This window comes from Dermacentor variabilis, unplaced genomic scaffold, assembly GCF_050947875.1.
Source record: "Dermacentor variabilis isolate Ectoservices unplaced genomic scaffold, ASM5094787v1 scaffold_15, whole genome shotgun sequence".
In the NCBI taxonomy this organism is placed as follows: domain Eukaryota; kingdom Metazoa; phylum Arthropoda; class Arachnida; order Ixodida; family Ixodidae; genus Dermacentor; species Dermacentor variabilis.
The window spans coordinates 12,215,256-12,223,007 of NW_027460313.1; the positions used below are offsets into that span (position 1 = coordinate 12,215,256).

At 46.0% G+C, this 7,752-nt stretch overlaps 1 long non-coding RNA gene across 1 annotated transcript; it reads left to right on the forward strand.

Annotated features, from left to right (window-relative positions):
* The first annotated feature begins 3,307 nt into the window (after positions 1–3,307).
* LOC142567902 (uncharacterized) lies at positions 3,308–6,424 on the forward strand. Its single transcript, XR_012825293.1, has 3 exons — positions 3,308–3,455; positions 5,244–5,345; positions 6,124–6,424. It is a non-coding gene; the product is annotated as an uncharacterized LOC142567902 (long non-coding RNA).
* Positions 6,425–7,752: the final 1,328 nt, after the last annotated feature.

The window sequence follows — 7,752 nt, forward strand, 5'->3', positions numbered from 1 at the left end:
TCTGTGAAGAAGGATTACCAGCGAGGCTGTGTACGTCGCCCCTTAATTAAGGGGACGCATTAACTCGTTGCCAACTGCGACGCGGCCTATTCAAATACATGTAAAACGCAAACGCGCTTTTCTGAGATAACCCCTGGGTCCATTTTAATGAAAGTTGCTTCATTTCAGAGAGAAAGTTCAATTATTGTGACTATTGTAAGCGGAATTTCGATTCAGGCGCTGCATTTTATTGAAAGAATTTTCAAACATCCGAAAGTACGAAAAAAAAAAATAGAAGCATGAAGTTTACAAATAGCCCTCCTTCAAGAACAGATATCGCGGTTCTGTAAACGGAATTCATTAGATAACCTAAATCGGACAAACTCGGTATGTCACTTTCTATATTACGGGAATTTGTTGCGTTGTTTACATGCGTTGTGCAAAGACTGTATTTACACTTTACTAAGGTTCTTGAGATTCATGTGTAACATATTAATTTTGTCGGCTTTGGATGTACTATCAGATGCGATTCACAGAATTCTGATATCACTGTTATTGCTTAGTTACGGACTCATAAACTTGACACTCTCGTTTACTGAATATTTGCGATTATTGTCAATATTTAATAAAAGATTGACGACCTAAATAAATAACTAGATGTTTAGGTTTTCTTTTAAAACTAACAAACGTCGTCAAGTTTGGTGGCGTGGTTACCGAGAAAAACTAATTCTCCTTTTACATGCATTTTGGACAACAGCTGCCGAGCGAAAGCTTCCTTTTAATGGCGCCGCAGGTCAACCTTCGCCACGGGGCGGCCCGGCATTGCACCATCTTCGGGATCGGCCCACGTATGGGGAGTTTTTTGTCTACACATGGACGCAATTCTAGGGGAACTAGCCTTAAACAGCTTCGGTGTAATTCGCTGTAAAATTGGTCACGTCTTCTTATTTTTAAATAATTAATGACGACGACGAATGCAGGAGCAGTGGTAGGAGCTCGTTCGCGCGATAGCGCCCACGGACGCCAACGAGCCAGCTGTGGAAGAAGACGATGGCGCTGGAGCCAATCCAGATGATGATAGTTTTGCGTGAACACACAGGCACGACCCTGGGGGAAGGAGCGCTTAACAGCTTCGCTGTAAACAATCTTAGTACACCTAAGCACTTGTTATGAGTTTGAATGCGAAAGCATTAATGTACAACTGAACGCCGCTGAGCGGTCCTTCGAGTTATGAGCGCGATAAGACACTTGGCCAACGCCTCCTAGATGGCACGAGGCCGGTGTAATATGACACGTGACGTAATGCAACGTTGCCCGCGTGCCATGGAATCTAATCGCGACACCCTCGAGTATGTGACAGTGATGTTGATGTCATTGCATTCGTCACGCCGGGTTTGGCAACCATGATCTCATAAATCAAAGTGCGAAGGCCAAGGAACCGCACGTTTAGCCCAGTGGGCAACACACGCGTCTTCCGAACGTGTGTTACTGCATTCGAAACTCACTGCCGCCAATGTTTTTCCTTTCTAGTTTATTCTTTTTTTTTATTTCTTCATAGCGATTACCGAGGTGAAGCTAGAACGCAGGCGAGAGCTTGCGCGGCCTACGAACGCGCTGATAACACAGCCTTCCGAGAGCGAGGGCGAAGTTAACGTGTTCGGCGGTGGCGCCTTCTCCCTTTCGCCCGCACTTTCCGTCGACTTGCACCTTCCTGTAGTCTTCCTGGGCTGCCTACCACTCCGACTTTATCGCCTAACACCCACTTCCTAACACTTTGTCCCATCCTCTAGACATCATCAGCTTCCACATCCTATACGGATAATCGGAAGGAAAAGTAATGCTTTTTGTGCCTCGGATTATAACGTGCTTTGACAAAAGGGACCGATACTTGTTTCCATTTCCGGTTCTCGGAATCATACACGCTGAAGGATTTGGCCACAATACACGGAAATCAACTCTCCATGGCCCGTGCCATCTGTCCTCCTTATTTCAGTCATGTTTTCGCACTGTCTGCCATAGTATGTCGCCCTGTCAACAGACTCGGCAAACAACCATGTTCAAGCTATCCAGCTTGCCCGCCAGGGAAAGCTACACTGCCGGTTTTCATCACTGGTGCACGTAGGGGCCATAAAATGAATCTGTCCGCGACCACCGACATGGTGACATATATATTTAATAGGCTGCCTCTCTTCGCCAGCGAGTCAAGCTGGGTTCATACAACGGAGCAAATTCCTCGGGCGAACATCACATGACTGAGCCACAGTGAACTGCTCCGCCAGCAGCTTATCTGCTTCGTACTTGTGTGCGCAGTGATTCGGCAACACTTAGTCACCTAATGCTCGTCAGCACAATTTGGTCCATCACGTGAATCCAGCTTGAGTGTGTGCCTGGAAGCGGAAACGCAGCGCCAAAAAAAAAAAAAAAAGAAAACAGAGGATGTGTGCCATTGAAGCTCACTGGTTTCTTCGATCGATCGCCAGTGCTGCCTCCAGCTTTCTTGTCGTTTTCAACGGGAGTCTTTCTCACATGCTTAATTTTCCTGCACTAAATGGAAGGCGAACGCATTAAACCATGCTTTAATATGGGAGAGTATTTCAGCAGTATTGGAAGACTCTAAGCAAGTAAGTCGCGCAAAACACGAAGGAAAATGTTGCGAGCTCATCCGCTTCATAGTGCATTGCTTGGCACCTGCAACACACGGTCAGGGTTGTCCGCACTCTCGCAGATCGTAACGGAGCAAAAGGGTTCGATCTCTGAGGCCACGTGCTGCCCATCTGCCGCTCGCGAGACCCGCGCCTTGCGTTCCTCGCGAGAGAAAGACAAGCCGCTTGAAAATTGTTGCCAACTGTATTAACACGGGACATTGCTGGCTAATGAAAAGCATGAGCGTCTGGTTTACCTGCGAAAAAATTATGAGTAAACTTTGACTTATTATAGGCTACCATCAACCTGTGTACTGAATCATCGGTAACCGTCCTTCGTAAACGCTGCCGCATTCTTCACCCTTGTCATTAGCATTGGGCAGCTGCGAAGCAGTGAAAAAGTTTACTCCGATGAAGCGTGTTACTGATTAAGAATGGCCACTAGTCAAAAGAAGCCGTTCCAGCCCAGAGAGCGATGGCCTTGCGCTGCCGTCTGGATTTCTACCACAAGGATTCAGAGGTGGCCTGCAATGGCATGGTTCAATCCCATACATGATGTTCTGAGGGCAGCAAGATAAGGATGGTGACCAAAATAGGAATGCCTTGAACATGTTCTGCTATCGAGAGGAAGGCACGGAGCAAGTGGTGTTGCGATCCAAGCGTTCCTGCCTAACTTTGCAGCCCGCTCCGCCTATGCGTGGTCGACGGTGGGGACGGTGGCTCTGCTGTCGGGCGCGTCCTGCTGGTGTCACGCGATCCTCGGAGATGGCGCAGACGACAGCGCCCATTGTTCCTCTGCTCTCTAAGCCATGGCCCCGCTGGCTTCCATCAAAGGTGATAGATACAATCAGATTTTCGAGCAAATATTCTATAAAGATATAAAAGCCTTTGCAGTTAGGCATAACATCAGCACTACCCACGAGCAGGCCAACTGCTAAAGCTGATCTTGTTGTCACCCAGAGAACCAAGAACTCCACTACAGTCGAATCGCAGTCGTAATAGTTATCGATATAAATCAACTGACATGGTTTATACACAGGTGTAGGTTTATTGACGAATCTTTCGATGTAATTACGCTTCTCCTTTCAAACAGACGCTAAGGTGTTACAATGAAAGACTTCACTTCCTCACTACTACATACACAGAAATAAGTATACCACAGGACACTGTTCCACAGTGTGGTCTTTTAAATTTTTATATGTAAATTATTTCCGCATCCCTTGGCCTAGAGTATAGTATAGTTAAAAACAGTACATTGTACAAGCACAGCAAAAATGTGCTCAAGTCAATATTTTCCGTATCGCGGAAACTCTACAACGTAGGGGAGTTGGTAGCCGCGCCAGCTCATTGTATTTAGCTATGGCCGCTCATTCAACAGCACGCACTTCTTCGGTCGTGCTATTGTGTCTGGCCGACCATATGCGAAATCAGCTTAACCATTTTCCATGTAACCCACGAGAAAAAAAAACAAAGTCAGTTGAGGCAGTTTTCCCGTTTTGTTACGCCTATAAAATGTTGTTTGGAAACGTAATCACAACCTTGCCCAAGAACACGAGAATTTTGAGTAACAGCTGATGTAGTCTACGCTGTTTCAGCGAAACAGTTGAATAGTGACTGAGAGTACCTAAGGAATTTCTACGTATGAGTGCGAAGACAAATTTACTGTAAATGACCTGCATTGATTTATTTATTTATTCATTCATTCAAAACGCCACAAACACTTTATCGACTTTAGTTCTATAGAGCGTCTATAGACTGGGAATAGACAAAAAGAAATAGAAATCTTATCGACTTTCGTCTATGGAAAGTCTATAGACAAAATAAAAGAGAAAATAAATACAGACTGTATTGACTTTCGTCTATAGGTAGTCTAAAGAGCGGAAGTAGACAAAGGAGAAACAAACACCTTATGAACTTTTTTCTATAGACCGTCTATAGACTACGAATAGACAAAAATAATTAGAAATGTTATCAACTTTCGTCTATAGAATCCCTATAGACAAATAATAGAGAAAAATAGAGGTTGTATCGACTTTTGTCTATAGATAGTCTATAGAGGGGAAGTAGACAAACAGAAACAAACACCTTATCGACTTTTTTCTATTGACCGTCTATAGAATGCGAATAGACAAAAAGAAATAGAAACTTTATCAACTGTCGTCTATAGACAGTCTTTGGACTTTGTATCCACAAAATTCTAAATCTATAGAAAGGCAAGGTCGTCTACAAAAAGTCTATAGACTTTCTGTAGACAGTCTAAAGTCATTTTTGTAAATGCAATCATTGGCGAACTGTCTTACTCGCGACGACATGCAGTTAGGCAAATCAATAATATATACTAGAAAAACCAAAGCGCCAAACACGCTCCGTTGTGGAACGCTGGACGCAACTGGAATAAAGGAGGAGTTGTAGTGTTCATGGTGAAGGTGTTCCTGTTCAAACTTGATTATTTCGCTAGGAAATATTGGCTTGCCGTCGCCCGACTGCCCCGGAACTTATAGTTTCACACCCGCCTCTGTAGTGTGCTTCGAGTGAGCGCGGGCCATGTTAGTGGATTTGTCACACAATACAAGGGCCACGCAAGGGTGACAAAGGGCCTGTCTTGTGCTCTCACGGCCCCAGGACCTGTGGCCACGCTGTCCTTCGGCGAAGCTGCAGGAAGTGCTCGACGCCCGAGAATCGCACGCAGCAGCACAACTGGCGTCATTGGGGAGGTAATGTATGGTATGTGCACATCGGTAATTACCGGTGGTCTACTGCGAATCGAACGTTAGAACTCAGTTATCCTTTACTTGGCGCGTAAGTGTTTCAGCTTTATTTAATGACATTTTGCGATTAACTTTTGCAAAACAAGATGCACAATGTTGCACGTTTATCTAATTGTTTTAGCAAGACTTGCTATTTCCTTAGGCCGCGGTAAGGGTTCGGAAACGACTGCTTGCGAGCCACAGATTCTGCAGTGCAGGAAGACATGAGGCAACAAGGGTCGTAAGACAGAGGGAGAATCGTTGAAGAAAATGTATTGTAGGGTTTTAAGTGCGAAAACCACGATCTGATTATGGTGCACGACGTACGTGGGGACTCCCTAAATTTGGACCAGCTGTGGTTTTTTAACGTGCACCCAAATATAAGTACACCGGTATTTTTGCATTTCGTCCCCATCGTAATGCGAGGCCACCGTGGCCGGGATTCGTGCCCGCGACCTCGTGCTTAGCAGCCCAATACCATAAAAACTAAGTAACAATGGCGGGTGAGGGACAATCGTCGTCAACTGCTAGCACGACATCTTGCTCGTTAACGACCATGCGGCCATGCCCGGTTACCTGCATTTTGCTGCAATGCAATTTGCTCGGCCCAATTCCATTGCAGTTGATCTGCGCACTTCGACCCTCGTCACCGTCCTCGAGCGAGATTGTAATCCAACGAACAGTAGTTTTTATTTTATTGTTTTACTAAATGGTGAGACCCGCGGGGGTGGTTGGTTAACATTTGACCCTCGCAGTGCCCCGACCTGCCAACGTGCTGCCCTTCGGCGTCGCTGCGGTGGCTGCTCAATGCCGCAGAATCGCACGCAGCAGCAGCGCCACGAGCAGCGCTCACTTCGCCAAGTGCATCGCATGCTGCAGCTGCTGCGCCTCCAGCGATCCAGTATTGCCGAACGGGGTCACATGGACTACTCTTTCTCTAGAAAGAGTCCACGCGCGTGGTCAGCACGTCTATGTTAACGCTTTTGCTTTCGTGATCCGTCGCTTTTTGTTCTTGTATTTCTTTATTATATCAATAAATGTGGTTTTGATTGTCTACTCGCGTGACGTCTGTGCTAATACGCTGTCGTTATGCGAGAAGAGATGAGTTCAAGCTGTGCCGAAGTCTATCCTGTCCTATATCCTAACTATCAACACTCGCGAAAAGTGAGCACAACTACTGAACAGATTACGGTGTGTTTCGCGGTCGTGTACATGTATGCGGCGTTTCAGTAGTTTTAGTGCGCCAATGCGTCAAACGGTGTTTTGTTAGGAAAGTAAGAGATGGAGCAACACAGCAGTTCTAGCGCAACTTTGACGGTGTCCATTAGGAAACCGGTACCACCCTTAGAATTCGATCAAAATGAATATGCCTTTCGAGAATGCCGCCAATAATTCTTAAACTACAATATGTGCCGTATAAAGCAGTCCGTTCAAAACTTCGTTAGAGATTTTTTTTGGTGAGTCAGTTATGGAATTTGTTTTCTCGTGCACATATCAGCCTCTTCGATTATTCCAGTTGAAGGATTGGAATTACGTTAAAATGGCGCAGGCAACTTTTTAAAAAGACTGTATAGTCTAAAACATAAACCTGCCATAACGCGCCCAAACCGCTGCAGTTTCTAACTGAATCCATTAAGGTTTCGCACTTTTGACAAGCTGGAGAGAGAGAGAGAGAGAGAGAGAGAGAGAGAACTTTGTTATGTCCTTGATGGGGTTCAAGGGGGGGCGAAGGTCGGGAGACTAACCCCCAATCCCCCCCTTCCTCAACGGCGGCCAGTCCTTGATTTCTGGCGGCGTCTTCGGCCGAGAATAGACAGGCCTATCATGAGGCATGCTTTTCATTTGCGCTTCTGCGTTCCCTACATGCCAATGTGCGAATGCTGTATTATGCGTCAGCTCGGATGTGTAATAAAAGCAAGCCCGTTGTGGGGTACGTCACGTGTTATGTGAATGTGATGAAACGCTGACATCTGTGGGAAGCATCATCTGAGTGGAAAGCGACGCCCCGTTACGCGGACAAGGGAAGGTAAAGTCACTGCCATCGGGTACCGTGACAGCAAGGTGCATGCGCGAACGTTGGTAAACAATCGTAAGCGCAAAATGTGTTGCGCAGAGTAATGGTTCTGCAAGGGGATTTACTCGTAGTTAAACAGGGTGCCGTAAAAAGTGCGAAAAACAAATAACTCGCTCGTGACTGAAGCGAAATGCAAGCGTCGCTTGATGATAGCAATAGGTTACGGAAAAATCTTGTAATTTTCGGCCCACCCAACAGCGCGACCGAAAGTTGGACTCACTCTGGAAATAAAGACCTGACCTCTTTCCAGAAGCAATTAGGCGAATCTGTTCCTCCATACAGAACTGAGCATGCGCACAGGGCAGGAAAG